This window comes from Salmo salar, chromosome 09, assembly GCF_965601325.2.
Source record: "Salmo salar chromosome 09, fSalSal1, whole genome shotgun sequence".
In the NCBI taxonomy this organism is placed as follows: Eukaryota; Metazoa; Chordata; class Actinopteri; order Salmoniformes; family Salmonidae; genus Salmo; species Salmo salar.
In genome coordinates, this window is record NC_138299.1 from 14,494,700 (window position 1) to 14,513,245 (window position 18,546).

Below are 18,546 nucleotides of genomic sequence, written 5' to 3' on the forward strand. Positions count from 1 at the left end.
ATGGTAGAGAGAGAGAGAGAGAGAGAGATCGGTATACGGAGAGAGAGAGATGAAAAGAAAAAAAGTTGTGCTGGTGGTTTCTGATAGGTATTCATTCCATGCTTCCTGACAACAAATTGCAATTTAATCCAAAAAGGGGGATTCTCATTCTGTGGTAATAAATAAATGACTAGGTCCATGTATTATATATCAGCATCATTCCCTCATCCTCTAACACGTTACCTACGCCTCTCATTCTTACCCTGATTTATTCATTATGTCCAGTACACTTCTATAGAAAGGGCTGGGAGATTGGCCCGGCTACACCAGTAGCTGTCTGATTCATTCATTTCAGTCATGCCAATTACCATGCTTCACACTTAGTGACGTTTTGTTAATTGGTATCAATACGTATGTGTGATAGAGGAAGGGTCGATTGATGCTGGTGGCCATGTGTTTTATCCTAATTCACTAGTTGATGAATGTGGAATTTGATGTGTGAAGTGTTTTGAATTGTGTTGGTTATGTGCAGGGCTTGACTTTAAATTGAGGGGGGGGGGTGTGTGTGTGTGTGTGTGTGTGTGTGTGTGTGTGTGTGTGTGTGTGTGTGTGTGTGTGTGTGTGTGTGTGTGTGTGTGGTGTGTGTGTGTGTGTGTGTGTGTGTGTGTGTGTGTGGTGTGTGTGTGTGTGTGTGTGTGTATTCGTTCCATCCTAGACTGCTGGACAATGTGACCAGTACATTCAGCCACACTGTGGAAGGTCTGTCTCCGTTAACAGACTGCCTGTTCTGAGTGGTGGTGTCCCACACACACAGACAGACTGCCAACGACTGTACCAGTCTACGTACCGCAGAGGACAGTGAGGAGACTCATAGGAATACATGCACTTTCTTTAAAAAGTTGTAAAAAATGTTTTCTAAACTCACATGCTCTCACAGACTTCAAGCTAAAAGGACTGATCCTTGCACACACACACACACATAAACACTCACACACACACACACATACATGTAAATACACACACACATGCACTATCAAAAGTCATACAGTTCACACCATAGGAGGGATTACAAGATGTGTAGAGGCAGAGTTAAAGAGGCGGGAGAAAGAAAAAGAAAGAAAGAAAGAAAGAAAGAAAGAAAGAAAGAAAGAAAGAAAGAAAGAAAGAAAGAAAGAAAGAAAGAAAGAAAGAAAGAAAGAAAGAAAGAAATTAAGAAAGAAAGAAAGAAAGAAAGAAAGAAATTAAGAAAGAAAGAAAGAAAGAAAGAAAGAGAGAAAGAAAGAAAGAAAGAAAGAAAGAAAGAAAGAAAGAAAGAAAGAAAGAAAGAAAGAAAGACCAAAGGCTACCTCAAAGAGAGGAAGAAAGAGAGAGAAGAAATATGAAAATAGAGGAGGAATGGATAGTGAGAGGGAAAAAAGAGAGAAAGGGAGAGGGCTGGGATAGATAGAGTGAGAGAGGAAGAAAAAGAGTGTATTGAAGGTATACTGTACAGTGTGTGTAGGTGACCTAGCCAGTGTCATTGCTAGCTAATTGCTGTAATAGAATCACATTAGCCAGTGGAACAGACTCTCTCTGCAAAGTTATAAATTAATTACTGCTACTCTATTATTACATACATTATAATTATAGCATCACTATTTGCATACATTCAGGACGCGTTGTATTATGGCCCATCGCTTTCTCATTGCTATGCAGAATTAGCACCTCCTGCTACACACTCTCACACACACACACACACACATACACACACACCTTCCTGTGTCTGTGTGTGTCCTTCCATCTTTACTACGTGGACAATTATAGATGGGTCGTACAGTAGAGCGTGTGTGTGTGTGTGTGTGTGTGATTGTGTGTGAACAGTAAAAGATCAGTAGTGCTGTGTCCATCGCTCAAAGCCCTCTCTGTCTGTGGCCCTAACAGAGAGAACATGTGTCAAACACACCCCCACCCACACTGCTATATTAATCAACCCCCCCCCCCCACACACACACACACACACACACACACACACACACACACACACACACACACACACACACACACACACACACACACACCACACACACACACACTTACCCCTGCGCTCTTTCCCTACATATATACACGCTCACACACACACACACACACACACACACACACACAAAGACAGACACACACACTCCTCCCTTGTGACTTTGAGAGAGGCGTTGTATTACCAAGAGTGTGTGATGCCATGATGGTTATTACCAGAGATAAGACCTTTATAGTCCGTCAGGGTTTAGCGGTGAAACGACACAACGCTGCGTTCAAGACACTCAACGTCCGAGTCAGCGCCCAGCCACCGCCAGAGAGGATTATGGGAGACGCTGTGTTTTAGTGTCTACTGGCAGTGCTAATAAACCGTCCCTCACATCTCATCACCACACACACACACACATCTCACACCACACACACACACACATCTCACACCACACACACACACACATCTCACACCACACACACACACACATCTCATCACCACACACACACACACACACACACACACACACACACACACACACACACACACACACACACACACACACACACACACACACACACACACATCTCATCACCACACACACACATCTCATCACCACACACACACACACACACACACACACACACACACACACACACACACACACACACACACACACACACACACACACACATACACACATCTTATCACCAGACACACACACACACACACATCTCATCACCACACACACACACACACACACACACACACACACACACATACACACACACACACACACACACATATCTCCTCATTGGAGCCCATCAGGGTGAAATAGTGGTTGGGAATCCCACACTAAATTAACAAATGCAAAGAATCGAGGAGATTCTTCAAAATAATGTGGCTGAGAGAGAGGGAGAGAGTGATGACGGAGGGATGGAGGAGGGGTAGAGGACAGGCAAGGTGACAGACGAGGGGAAGACAGGATAACAATGGACCATATTTCCTTTGAATCTCTCTCTCTCTGGAAGGGTCCATGTCTGCTCTTGGGCTATATTGTATCTTTATGTTTTTAAATAGGCATTGCTTTTTATACTTGTCGCCGATTTAGAAATGGCCTCGGAGATTGTTCCCATCTCTTCTTTCTAAAGGCTCCGTAAGGGTTTGTCCCATATACTGCTTACATACAGGACAGAGACACTCGCACACACACACACACACACACACACACACACACACACACACACACACACACACACACACACACACACACACACACACATACACACGCACACGCACACGCACACGCACGCACGCACAAACACACACACACACCTACTACACAGGAGCCTATTCCCACTGCTAGTTATAGCCACTGTGTCAATGTTAGATGCTTGTACTTGTAGCCCAGAGTGGAAGGCAGCGTTTAATGGACAGTCTCATTCAACAGGAGTACAAGGCACTAATGGAGGAAGACGTTTCTTAAACTTCCAGATGATATCCTTACAATTAAAGATAACAGAGAAAATAATTGAAATTAAACCACATATTTATATTTTTATACTGTACCAATTCAATAATTGGTATATACATTGAATTGGTATGCAGAGAACAATATAAAGACGTTTATAAGAAAACAGAAAGCACACGCAGCTGATAGGAGTCACTGATGAGCGCGGACGCTCCAAACGTAACCTACGTAAATAACATAGAATAGAACTGAAGCAAGTATGATGTGGAGTAAACTTAGAATTCAACGCGTGATTTACATGTTCATGTAAACCCTTGTCATTCACATAACAAACTCAGCGCGACACAACTAGGTTCCATTCATAGATAGTAATCCTACTCATGAATGAATGGGATATGCTGTATGTATAGTTATGTTGAAGGGATATACTGTATGTATAGTTATGTTGAAGGGATATACTGTATGTATCGTTATGTTGAAGGGATATACTGTATGTATAGTTATGTTGAAGGGATATGCTGTATGTATAGTTATGTTGAAGGGATATACTGTATGTATAGTTATGTTGAAGGGATATACTGTATGTATAGTTATGTTGAAGGGATATACTGTATGTATAGTTTTGGAAAGTAGTTAGGTGAAGCACCTCATTGTCCTTGAACCTCTCAGTAGTTTTTGTCTACTAAATAGTGTGTCGAATAGCGTTTCATTAAACACATCACTTCTATGTGGAGTGTCATTACTTTCTTTCTCTGTCTTTCCGTGGAGACACACTGGTGCACACACACACGCACGCACACACACACACTCACACACACAGTCCTTTCTTCTCTCTTAGTGAGTGTAGAAACCAAGGGTTTCACCTAGTCAAGACAGATGAGATCTTCACGTATTCATGAGGGTATCCAGTTTAACATTTTAGATCCATCTTTCTAATGTTCATTTCATCCATGAATTCTTTCTTCTCGGACCTGACAGCTAGTCCTGTGAAACATAAACTTTGCCATGTTCCACGGCTCCTTTTCTTTGTCTCCTCTCATGTTCCCAGCTGAGGAATCTGTGACTTTAGGTGTGTGTGTGTGTGTGTGTGTGTGTGTGTGTGTGTGTGTGTGTGTGTGTGTGTGTGTGTGTGTGTGTGTGTGTGTGTGTGTGTGTGTGTGTGTGTGTGTGTGTGTGTGTGTGTGTGTGTGTGTGTGTGTGTGTGTATATATTTTGACCTAATAAAAGTTGCTTAGCTAAAACATGACTACCGTAAGCCAAGAAATTGATATCATGAGTCTGTATGTAATCAAGATCTGCGTTTGAATTGCAGACATGCCGACCTTACCACAGGCGATTTCATAGAAAGGAGTATTATTCATATCCATACTCAGGTATTGAATTGAACTATTTCTTATTCATCTACATATGTGTGTGTATCTGTGACCCTGTGTCTGCCGATATCCCTTATATACTGTGTATGTTTAAGTCACTGCAGTAATTCTAATGTAACCGTGCCAGAATTACTACAGAGCAGATACAGAATATGCCTCCTGTATTCCCTAAAGATCTTTTTATCATTATGCGACAGATTACTGGAAATGAATTGAATACATTTCTACAGGGACTGAGCGTACAGTCTTAACTTCCCTCTGACTGTAAACCCTGTAATTTGTCCTCTTTAACATCAGCCAGCCTGCTCACCTTCAAAAGCCTCATCATCTCCTTCCACAGACCTCTGCTATGCTAAAAATAATCCCCCCGTCTCCCTCTTCCTATTCCTGCCCCCTCCCAGCCTTGTCACTTGATTTTGTTATTACTATGCTAACCAAATCCTTATAAATGTGATTTAAGGCTTGGCGGCGCGCGCTCTTGTTTAGCCTTCTGCTGTGGCGATTTACGGCGCGAGGGAGAGAGAGAGGGAGAGAAGGAGGGAAAGGGGGGAAAGGAGGGGAAGGCCCCTCTAAGTATTCCTAACGTCCTGCCACTACATCTGTTCAGCAGAGGCTGATTGGGGTAGAGTGGTGTTATTGCAGGGTGTTCTAGCCTGTACCCGGAGAGCAGTAAAGCATCAATAAAATAAAAAGCACCTGCATCTTAAATGAAATTTCAATTGAAAAACTTAACAGCCCTTCAAATTGCAGAATTTAACACAGACCAGTAAAGCCTAAATAACAGTCTGTGCTGCTAGGAGAGAAGGAGAGGGTGGCTGTGGAGTGGAGAGAGAGGGGGGTGGGGGTTACATGGCTGTGGAGTGGAGAGAGAGGGGGGTGGGGGTTACATGGCTGTGGAGTGGAGTGGAGGGAGAGGGGGGTGGGGGTTGCATGGCTGGGGAGTGGAGGGAGAGGGGGTGGGGGTTACATGGCTGTGGAGTGGAGGGGGTGGGGGTTACATGGCTGTGGAGTGGAGGGAGAGGGGGTGGGGGTGGGGGTTACATGGCTGAGGAGTGGAGGGAGAGGGGGTGGGGGTTACATGGCTGAGGAGTGTGTGTGTGTGTGTGTGTGTGTGTGTGTGTGTGTCTGAGTGGGTGTGTATGCGTGCTTATGTGTGCATGCGTGTGCTCATGCCTTTAGGTGTGTGAGGGGGGAGTGTTCAAATTCAAGGTGATTTCATTGTCTCGTGCGAAAATGATTTACAATTAAGGCATCTAAAGAGTCTTGGCAGGTTTGCAATGGAGCCCATAGACAGACAGACAGCCAGGCAGGCAAGGAAGCAGGCGAGCAGACATGCAGACAAGACAGAGACAGTCAAACTGGCAGACAGACAGACAGACAGACAGTCAGTCAGAGACAGGCCGGACGGGCCTCCTTGCTTATTCCCGGCGTCTCCTGGACCTTTGTGGTAATTGAATCAGGGAGAGTGCTGAGTGGAGCAAGCATAAAAAGCTGTTAACCCAAAGGTCAACGCTGTGCATTGTTTATTTATCAGGGCTAGGAGGGAGCCCTGCACCGCTCAGCCACACAGCCACACAGCCACAGCCCTGAAGCACAGACACAATGCACTGCCTGGGAAAACATCCCCCTGCTACGCTGGAACGCGCACACAGACTGGGAACACACACAGACACACACTCACACACACAGATTTAGAGTTTATATACACACACACTGAAAACATCAACACACAGTCAGTCAAACACATGCACAGACAAGGGCTGGAATCACAAATCTAAGTCACAGGAATGGAGGAAGGGGGAAGGGGTGATGGTGGAGAGTAAGTGGGGAGGAGAGAGTGTAAGAGGGGAGGAAAGGGGGAGGAGGGAGGAAGGAGAAAGTGTAAGAGTGGAGGGGAGGAGGGAGGAAGGAGAGAGTGTAAGAGGGGAGGAAACGAGGAGGAGGGAGGAAGGAGTGAGTGTAAGAGGGGAGGAAAGGGGGAGGAAGGAGAGAGTGTAAGAGGGGAGGAAAGGAGGAGGAGGGAGGAAGGAGTGAGTGTAAGAGGGGAGGAAAGGGGGAGGAAGGAGAGAGTGTAAGATGGGAGGAAAGGGGAGGAGGGAGGAAGGAGAGAGTGTAAGAGGGGAGGAAAGGGGGATGAGGGAGGAAGGAGTGAGTGTAAGAGGGGAGGAAAGGGGGAGGAAGGAGAGAGTGTAAGATGGGAGGAGGGAGGAAGGAGAGAGTGTAAGAGGGGAGGAAAGGGGGAGGAGGGAGGAAGGAGAGAGTGTAAGATGGGAGGAGGGAGGAAGGAGAGAGTGTAAGAGGGGAGGAAAGGGGGAGGAAGGAGAGAGTGTAAGATGGGAGGAGGGAGGAAGGAGAGAGTGTAAGAGGGGAGGAAAGGGGGAGGAGGGAGGAAGGAGAGAGTGTAAGAGGGGAGGAAAGGGGTAGGAGGGAGGAAGGAGTGTGTGTAAGAGGGGAGGAAAGGGGGAGGAAGGAGAGAGTGTAAGATGGGAGGAAAGGGGAGGAGGGAGGAAGGAGGGAGTGTAAGAGGGGAGGAGAGGAGGAGGGAGGAAGGTAATGTGCTATCTGTAAAACCAGCCAGGCCGCTCGATCACCAGGGGTTTATTTTGTTTTGTTTACGTGTGTGTATGTGCCTGTGTGTGTGTGTGCGTGTGTGTGTGTGTGTGCATCAGATATTTGTTATGAATGCCTTGCTGTAGATGACTCATGTCTAGAGCCTGAGTTGTGCAATGGTTTATTTGGTGGTGTGATATAGGTGGTGTGATATAGGTGGTGTGATATAGGTGGTGTGATACCTGTGGTGTGATATAGGTGGTGTGATATACGTGGTGTGATACCTGTGGTGTGATATACGTGGTGTGATACCTGTGGTGTGATATAGGTGGTGTGATACCTGTGGTGTGATATAGGTGGTGTGATACCTGTGGTGTGATATAGGTGGTGTGATATAGGTGGTGTGATATAGGTGGTGTAATACCTGTGGTGTGATATAGGTGGTGTGATACCTGTGGTGTGATATAGGTGGTGTGATACCTGCGGTGTGATATAGGTGGTGTGATACCTGTGGTGTGATATAGGTGGTGTGACTCAGGTGATGTGACACAGGTGGTGTGATACAGGTGGTGTGATATAGGTGGTTTGATATAGGTGATGTCATACAGATGGTGTGATATAGTTGGTGTGATATAGGTGGCGTGATACCTGTGGTGTGATATAGGTGGTGTGATACAGGTGGTGTGATAAAGGTGTTGTGATAAAGGTGGTGTGATAAAGGTGGTGTGATACCTGTGGTGTGATACCTGTGGTGTGATAAAGATGGTGTGATAAAGGTGGTGTGATACCTGTGGTGTGATAAAGGTGGTGTGATGTAGGTGGTGGGATACCTGTGGTGTGATATAGTTGGTGTGATACCTGTGGTGTGATAAAGGTGGTGTGATACCTGTGGTGTGATACCTGTGGTGTGATATAGTTGGTGTGATACCTGTGGTGTGATACCTGTGGTGTGATATAGTTGGTGTGATACCTGTGGTGTGATACCTGTGGTGTGATAAAGGTGGTGATAAAGATGGTGTGATAAAGATGGTGTGATACCTGTGGTGTGATATAGTTGGTGTGATACCTGTGGTGTGATATAGGTGGTGTGATACCTGTGGTGTGATATAGTTGGTGTGATACCTGTGGTGTGATACCTGTGGTGTGATAAAGGTGGTGTGATATAGTTGGTGTGATACCTGTGGTGTGATACCTGTGGTGTGATATAGTTGGTGTGATACCTGTGGTGTGATACCTGTGGTGTGATACCTGTGGTGTGATAAAGGTGGTGATAAAGATGGTGTGATACCTGTGGTGTGATATAGTTGGTGTGATACCTGTGGTGTGATAAAGGTGGTGTGATACCTGTGGTGTGATACCTGTGGTGTGATACCTGTGGTGTGATAAAGGTGGTGTGATACCTGTGGTGTGATACCTGTGGTGTGATACCTGTGGTGTGATATAGTTGGTGTGATAAAAGTGGTGTGATAAAGGTGGTGTGATAAAGGTGGTGTGATATAGGTGGTGTGATACCTGTGGTGTGATAAAGTTTGTGTGATATAGGTGGTGTGATACCTGTGGTGTGATACCTTTGGTGTGATATAGTTGGTGTGATACCTGTGGTGTGATAAAGGTGGTGTGATATAGTTGGTGTGATATAGTTGGTGTGATAAAGGTGGTGTGATACCTGTGGTGTGATATAGTTGGTGTGATATAGTTGGTGTGATAAAGGTGGTGTGATACCTGTGGTGTGATATAGTTGGTGTGATATAGTTGGTGTGATAAAGGTGGTGTGATAAAGGTGGTGTGATAAAGGTGTGAGTTGGTGTTCTAAAACTTTTGACCGGTAGTGTACAGTGCCTTCAGAAAGTATTCACACCCATTGACTTGTGTTACAGCCTGAATTTAGATTTTTTTGGTCACTGGCCTACACGCAATACCCCAACATGTCAAAGTGGAAGTATGCTTCTCGAAATGTTAACACATTTATTAAAAATTAAAAGCTGAAATGTCTTGAGTCAATAAAGTATTCAACCCATTTGTTATGCAAACCTAAATTAGTACAAGAGTAAAAATTTGCTTAACAAGTCAAATAATAAGTTGCATGGACTCACTCTGTGTGCAATAATAATGTTTAAAATTATTTTTGAATGACTACCACACACACAATGATCTGTAAGGTCCCTCAGTCGAGCAGTGAATTTCAAACACAGATTCAACCACAAAGACCACAGAGGTTTTCCAATGCCTCGCAGAAAAGGGCACCTATTGGTAGATGGGTAAAATAAAAAAAGCAAACGTTGAATATATCCCTTTGAGCATGGTAAAGTTAGTAATTACACTTTGGATTGTGTATCAATACACCCAGTTTTTCAGGATATAAAATAAACGGAACGGAGCTAATCACATCAAAATCCTAGAGGAAAACCTGGTTCAGTCTGCTTTCCACCAGACACTGGGAGATGAATTCACCTTTCAGCAGGAAAATAACCTAAAAAACAAGGCACTGGAGCTTACCAAAAAGACAGTGAACGTTCCTGAGTGGCCAAGTTACAGTTTGACTTAAATCTACAAGAAAATCTTTGTCAAGAACTGAAAATGGTTGTCTAGCAATGACCAAGAAACAATTTGATGGAGCTTGAAGAATGTTGAAAATAATAACTGGCAAATGTTTCACAATACAGGTGTGGAACGCTCTTAGAGACTTACCCAGGAATACTCAAATCAAATCAAATCAAATGATATTTGTCACATACACATGGTTAGCAGATGTTAATGCGAGTGAAGCGAAATGCTTGTGCTTCTAGTTCCGACCATGCTGTAATATCTAACAAGTAATCTACAGCCCGACAGGATGCTCTCGATTGTGCATGTGTAAAGGTTTGTGAGTGTTTTTGGTGACAAGCCGAATTTCTTAAGCCTCCTGAGGTTGAAGAGGCGTTGTTGCGCCTTCTTCACCACGCTGTCTGTGTGGATGGACCATTTCAGTTTGTCCGTGATGTGTACGCCGAGGAACTTAAAACTCTCCACCTTCTCCACTACTGTCCCGTCGATGTGGATAGGGGGCTGCTCCCTCTGCTGTTTCCTAAAGTCCAGGTGGGGAGTGTGCAGTGTGATTGAGATTGCGTCGTCTGTGGACCTATTGGGGCGGTAAACAAATTGGAGTGGGTCTAGGGTGTCAGGTAGGGTGGAGGTGATATGGTCCTTGACTAGTCTCTCAAAGCACTTCATGGTGACAGAAGTGAGTGCTACGGGCGATATTTATTTAGCTCAGTTACCTTAGCTTTCTTGGGAACAGGAACAATGGTGGCCCTCTTGAACCATGTGGGAACAGCAGACTGGGAAAAGGATTGATTGAATATGTCCGTAAACACACCAGCCAGCTGGTCAGCGCATGCTCTGAGGACGCGGCTAGGGATGCCGTCTGGGCCGGCAGCCTTGCGAGGGTTAACACGCTTAAATGTCTTACTCACTTTGGCTGCAGAGAAGGAGAGCTCGCAAGTTTTGGTAGCGGACCATGTCGGGGGCACTGTATTGTCCTCAAAGCGAGCAAAGAAGTTATTTAGTTTGTCTCGGAGCAAGACATTGTGGTCCACGACGGGGCTGGTTTTCTTTTTGTAGTCCGTGATTGACTGTAGACCCTGCCACATACCTCTCGTGTCTGAGCCGTTGATTAGCCACTCTACTTTGTCTCTATACTGACGCTTAGATTGTTTGATTCCTTGCGGAGGGAATAGCCACACTGTTTGTATTCGGTCATGTTTCTGGTCGCTTTGCCCTGATTAAAGTCATTGGTTCGCGCTTTCAGTTTTGCGCGAATGCTGCCATCAATCCACGGTTTCTGATTGGGGAAGGTTTTAATAGTCGCTGTGGGTACAACATCACTTGCTAATAAACTCGCTCGCTGAATCAGCGTATTCATCAATGTTATTGTCCGACCCTATGCGGAACATATCCCAGTCCACGTGATCGAAGCAATCTTGACGCGTGGAATCCGATTGGTCGGACCAGCGTTGAACAGACCTGAGCACGGGTGTTTCTTGTTTTAGTTTCTGTCTATAGGCTGGGAGCAACAAAATGGAGTCGTGGTCAGATTTTCTGATAGGAGGGTGGGGGAGGGCTTGGTATGCATCGTGGAAGTTAGAGTAACAATGATCCAGGGTTTTGCCAGCCCGGGTCGCGCATTCGATATGCTGATAAAATTTAGGGAGCCTTGTTTTCAGATTAGCCTTGTTAAAATCTACAGCTACAATAAATGCAGCCTCAGGATATGTGGTTTCCAGTTTACATAGAATCCAATGAAGTACTTTCAGGGCCGTCGATGTGTCTGCTTGGGGGGATATACACGACTGTGATTATAATCGAAGAGAATTCTCTTGGTAGATAATGCGGTCGGCATTTGATTGTAAGGAATTCTAGGTCAGGTGAACAAAAGGACTTGAGTTCCTGTATGTTGTTATGATCACACCATGTCTTGTTAATCGTAAGGCCCTTCTTCTTACCAGAGAGATATTTGTTTCTGTTGGCGCGATGCATGAAGAAACCAGGTGGCTGTACCGACTCTGATAACGTATCCCGAGTGAGCCATGTTTCCGTTAAACAAAGAACATTACAATTTCTGATGTCTCTCTGGAAGGCAACCCTTGCTCGGATTTCGTCTACCTTGTTGTCAAGAGACTGGACATTGGCAAGTAGTATACTCGGGAGTGGTGCGCGATGTGCCCGTCTACGGAACCTGACCAGAAGACCGCTCAGTCTGCCCCTTCTGAGGCGCCGTTGTTTTGGGTCGCCGGCTGGGGTCCGATCCATTGTCCTGGGTGGTGAACCAAAAAGAGGATCCGCTTCGGGAAAGTCATATTCTTGGTCGTAATATTGGTAAGTTGACGTCCCTCTTATATCCAATAGTCCTTCCCAGCTGTATGTAATGAAACGTAAGATTTCCTGGGGTAACAATGTAAGAAATAATACATAAAAAACAAAATACTGCATAGTTTCCTAGGAACGCGAGGCAGCCATCTCTGTCGGCACCGGAAGTATCTCACAGCTGTAATCACTGGCAAAGGTGCTTCAACAAAGTATTAAGTCAGGGGTGTGAACAACTATGTAAATGAGATATTTCTGTATTTATTTTTAAATATACTGCTCAAAAAATAAAGGGAACACTTAAACAACACATCCTAGATCTGAATGAAAGAAATAATATTATTAAATAGTTTTTTCTTTACATAGTTGAATGTGCTGACAACAAAATCACACAAAAATAATCAATGGAAATCCAATTTATCAACCCATGGAGGTCTGGATTTGGAGTCACGCTCAAAATTAAAGTGGAAAACCACACTACAGGCTGATCCAACTTTGATGTAATGTCCTTAAAACAAGTCAAAATGAGGCTCAGTAGTGTGTGTGGCCTCCACGTGCCTGTATGACCTCCCTACAATGCCTGGGCATGCTCCTGATGAGGTGGCAGATGGTCTCCTGAGGGATCTCCTCCCAGACCTGGACTAAAGCATCCGCCAACTCCTGGACAGTCTGTGGTGCAACGTGGCATTGGTGGATGGAGCGAGACATGATGTCCCAGATGTGCTCAATTGGATTCAGGTCTGGGGTTCATAGCATCAATGCCTTCCTCTTGCAGGAACTGCTGACACACTCCAGCCACATGAGGTCTAGCATTGTCTTGCATTAGGAGGAACCCAGGGCCAACCGCACCAGCATATGGTCTCACAAGGGGTCTGAGGATCTCATCTCGGTACCTAATGGCAGTCAGGCTACCTCTGGCGAGCACATGGAGGGCTGTGCGGCCCCCCAAAGAAATGCCACCACACACCATGACTGACCCACCGCCAAACCGGTCATGCTGGAGGATTTTGCAGGCAGCAGAACGTTCTCCACGGCGTCTCCAGACTCTGTCACGTCTGTCACGTGCTCAGTGTGAACCTGCTTTCATCTGTGAAGAGCACAGGGCGCCAGTGGCAAATTTGCCAATCTTGGTGTTCTCTGGCAAATGCCAAACTTCCTGCACGGTGTTGGGCTGTAAGCACAACCCCCACCTGTGGACGTCGGGCCCTCATACCACCCTCATGGAGTCTGTTTCTGACCATTTGAGCAGACACATGCACATTTGTGGCCTGCTGGAGGTCATTTTGCAGGGCTCTGGCAGTGCTTCTCCTGCTCCTCCTTGCACAAAGGCGGAGGTAGCGGTCCTGCTGCTGGGTTGTTGCCCTCCTACGGCCTCCTCCACGTCTCCTGATGTACTGGCCTGTCTCCTGGTAGCGCCTCCATGCTCTGGACACTACGCTGACAGACACAGCAAACCTTCTTGCCACAGCTCGCATTGATGTGCCATCCTGGATGAGCTGCACTAGCTGAGCCACTTGTGTGGGTTGTAGACTCCGTCTCCGTCTCATGCTACCACTAGAGTGAAAGCACCGCCAGCATTCAAAAGTGACCAAAACATCAGCCAGGAAGCATAGGAACTGAGAAGTGGTCTGTGGTCCCCACCTGCAGTACCACTCCTTTATTGGGGGTGTCTTGCTAATTGCCTATAATTTCCACCTGTTGTCTATTCCATTTGCACAACAGCATGTGAAATTAATTGTCAATCAGTGTTGCTTCCGAAGTGGACGGTTTGATATCACAGAAATGTGATTGACTTGGAATTACATTGTGTTGTTTAAGTGTTCCCTTTATTTTTTTGATCAGTATACATTTTGCAAAAATGTCTAAAAACATGTTTTCACTTTGTCATGATGGGGTATTGTGTGTAGATTGGTGAGAGAAAAAAATCTATTTAAACCATTTTGAATTCAGGCTGTAACAAAATAAAATGTGGAATAAGTCAAGGGGTATGAATACTTTCTAAAGGCATTGTAGATTGTTTATTTTTATGTGTTGGTCTTTAAGATTTGAGATTATTCCTTACAGAGGCAAGTATATTTGTCCAGGCCTTAATTGTTCATTGACTAGCTAGTACCATTCATTTTCGTGTTTGATAATTCTAATGTTATATTTTCTAATATCAACTGTATCCACTGGCGAATTTGGAGAGAGTGAGGTGATTGCCATCTAAGAGCCAACATCTTTTTTTGTGGCAGTGCTGCCTGCCAGTAGAAATCGTCTCTGATTTGATTGAGAGATTCAAAGAGCAATCATTGTCAGTTTTAACGTAAATCTGCTTGAAAATCTATCGCAGGAATTGAAAATGGTTGTCTAGCAATGATCAACAATCAATTTGACAGAGCTTGAATATTTTTTTTTTAAAGAATATTGGATAAATATTGTACAATCTAGGTGTGGAAAGCTCTTAGAGACTTACCCAGATGACTCACAACTGTACTCGTTGCCAAATGTGATTCTAATGTATTGACACAGGGGTTTGGGTACTTATGCAAATGACATATTACTGTATTTAATTTTCAATACATTTGAAAAAAATATTATGGGCTATTGTGTGTAGAGGTGTGAGAGAAAAAATGGAATGTAATCAATTTTGAATTCTGTCAGTAACACAACAAAATGTAGAATAAGTCAAGGGGTGATAAGGGTTAGTGCTGGGTGAGGCTGAGCTAAGGTGAGGTTGAGGCTACCTCCCCCCTCTCTCCTTTTCTCCTCCCTCTGGTCCCGGTGACAACTGGGGGAGCCGTTAGCCGTTAGTAGTTAGCAATGCAGCATGCTCCGAGCACGCTCAATCACCTTGATCCACTTGCCCTTGCTGGAGCGCCATTATCCTGCTACTGTGTGTGTGTGTGTGTGTGTGTGTGTGTGTGTGTGTGTGTGTGTGTGTGTGTGTGTGTGTGTGTGTGTGTGTGTGTGTGTGTGTGTGTGTGTGTGTGTGTGTGTGTGTGTGTGTGTGAGACCATTACCCTGGTACAGTGAAATGTAAATGGGGGATGAAAACATTACCTTGAAATGAGCTTTCAGAAATTATCAATCAGAGCAGGTAGTGGGGAGGGAGTGGGGGGGGGGAGGGGGAGGGAGGGAGGGAGGGAGGGAGGGAGGGAGGGAGGGAGGGAGGGAGGGAGGGTAAGGAAGCAGGACACAAGGAAGACATAGCCAGACAGACTAGGAAGCAAAAAAATCCTACTATTTCCATAGTTAACCCATTCCTTTTTTTATGTGAAAGCTGGAGCAGAGGAGAGAGAATAAAGGAGGGTAAACTCTCCTTAGACTTAGTTAACGGAGGACACACTGAACACAGAACTCAGTGGCTATTCTGTCTCATGCTGCCATTCAGATACAATTCAGCTACTAGCTAGTTAGACCCTGACAGACTGACTGCTCTGTGTTTGTATAGTTTGACTTAAGGTCTGGGATTGGGAAACGGTTGGCTAGGGGGTATCTCAAGGGTGAGGCTTTTGAAGGGTGTACTAGAGAAGGACCATCACAGCTTACACTTTAATAAAGACACTCTTTATAGTGTGTGTGTGTGTGTGTGTGTATGTGTGTGTGTGTGTGTGTGTGTGTGCGTGCGTGCGTGCGTGCGTGTAGATATCATATATTGATGTGAAAATGTTTGTGCCTGCCTTCCTGTATGTAATTATGAAAATAACCGGAGCTGTTGTAAACTAGATGTGTGTGAAGGATTCCTTGGCTTGAGCTTGGCGACGGGCAGCGTGGCAGTAACCACTCAGTGGAAATGGCCAGTCACAAACTTAAGTTAAATTACAATATTTCCTCTGATTCAACGCAATCTCTCCCCAGCTCACAGTTGATATACCGGGCCATATAACCTCCATTGAATAAATCCATAAATATAATTTGCTGTATGGCCGTGCCCCTGGCGCTCGCTAAATGAGCTGATTTGCACATTGGTGTGTGTGTGTGTTTCTGTGTTCTGTGTGTGTCCTCAATTCTAATCCCTGGAATAGGGCCCGCCAAATCACTGTTTGTCCTTGTGATGTCACTCTTGACGTTCCGTTGTCAAATGATAATTCCGCCACACAAAGTCCCCCTGTCTTCTCATCTCTTTGCTTCTCATCACCACACACACACACACGCACACACCCGTGCACAAGGCTTTTCTTTTGCAATGATGAAAAAATGATAATCCCTATTTTCTCTTTGTTCTTTTTTTACTGAAAAACTGTAGTCACTTTAACAAGCTGTGTTCGAAATGATGCAGTTAGATAACACCTGTCCCAGAGCTCTGGACCAATTGTGTGGTAGTAGACTGGACCTAAACCAATAAACCATAGTGTGTCAGCCCCCCTGCTCCACCCCCCAACCCAGCCCAACGGGGTTATAACCCACTACATCGTCCACCTCCAACTCCACTTCCACCCTGTCACAGCCACGCCGCCTCTCCAGCAGCACCGCTACAGTACCAGGCAACACTACTAGCTACACCCTCCATAACCTGCAGCCATACCATCTGGATGGGTGGATGGGTGAAACAATAACACATTTATGAAACATATTAACGATTAAACATATTAAAGTCTATCAAATCAAATCACATTTTATTTGTCACATCCACCGAATACAACAGGTGGATTACCGTGAAATGCCTGCTTACGGGCCCATAACCAACAATGCACTTCAAGAAATAAAGTTAAGAAAATATTTACTAAATTAACTAAAATAAATTAAAATAGAAAAATACACACAAAAATTACAGTAACGAGGCTATGTATAGGGGGTACCTTTACAGAAAATAAACAGCGAGTAACAGCAGTGTTAAAACACAGGGGGTGGGGGGGTCAATGTAAATAGTCCGGGTGGTCAATTTGCTTAATTGTTCAGCAGTCTTATGGCTTGGGGGTAGAGCTGTTACGGAGCCTTTTGGTCCTAGACTTGGCGCTCCAGTACCGCTTGCCATGCAGTAGCAGAGAGAACAGTCTATAACTTGGGTGACTAGAGTCTTTGACAATTTTTAGGGCCTTCCTCTGACACCACCTAGTATAGAGGTCCTGGATTTCAGGAAGCTTGGCCCCAGTGATGTACTGGGCTGTACTTACTACCCTCTGTAACGCCTTACGGTCAGATGCTGAGCAGTTGCCATAACAGGCTGTGATGCAACTGGTCAGGATGCTCTCGATGGTGCAGCTGTCTAACTTTTTGAGGATCTGGGGACCTGAGGGGGAAAAGGCGTTGTCACGCCCTCTTCACGACTGTCTTGGTGTGTTTGGACCATGATAGTTTGTTGGTGATGTGGACACCCCGTCGATGTGAATGGGGGCCTGTTCGGCCCTCCTTTTCCTGTAGTCCATGATTATCTCCTTTGCTCACGTTGAGGGAGAGGTTGTTGTCCTGGCACCACACGGCCAGGTCTCTGACATCCTCCCTATAGGTTGTCTCATCGTTGTCGGTGATCAGGTCTACCACCGTTGTGATGGTGTTGGACTCGTGCTTGGCCACGCATTCATGGCTGAACAGGGAATATGCCTAAATTTGTGGTAGACAATCTTAGAAACACTAGAGTACACAGGGCAATGTCATATTGGTATTCATGCTTATATTGTGTGTAGTAATTATGAGCAGTTCCCTCTCTGAGCTCTTTCTCTCTCATATAACACACACACACACCATATGCGCACACACACATCGTGTACATACACACTTAGAGAACTATGTGTTCAGACAGACACTCAACTCAAGGTCCCCTTCAGGAAGTAGGCAGGGTGTTGACCCTGTCTGTAGTGACTTCCTTCCTGTCGGCCATATTAAAAAGACGCTAGCTAAGCCTGAATGAAGACGTCTAATTTAGACCATCATGTCCCGCCCACACACGCACGCACACACACATATACATGCATATACACACGCCCCTATGCTAATGCTAACAGTATGAAAATGCTAAAGCCATTGTAATTTTAGACACACCCCTGTCGCAGCAATGCTTTAGGGGTCAGAGGTGATTGTGTGTTAGTGTTTCTTCCTGGTTCAGCCCAATTAGAATATCCCTGTTTATATCTGACCTTGGTAACACAGAGAGACGCTAGTGCTGACTAACACCCAGGTATAACTTAGCATTGTCTCTCTGGCTGTCTCTCCCTCCCTCTCTCTTTCTCTCTCTCAATTTCTCTTCTTCTCTTTTTCTCTCTTTCTCCTTTTTATCCTCTCAGCTAACAATTCTAGGGAGAGAAAATGTTTTTCTAATGTTACCTGTAAAGTTTGAGTATTCAGTTTTCCTTTAGTTAAAGGAACATTCTATCTATGTTACCAAAAACTTTCTGAGAACCTTTTTAGGACGT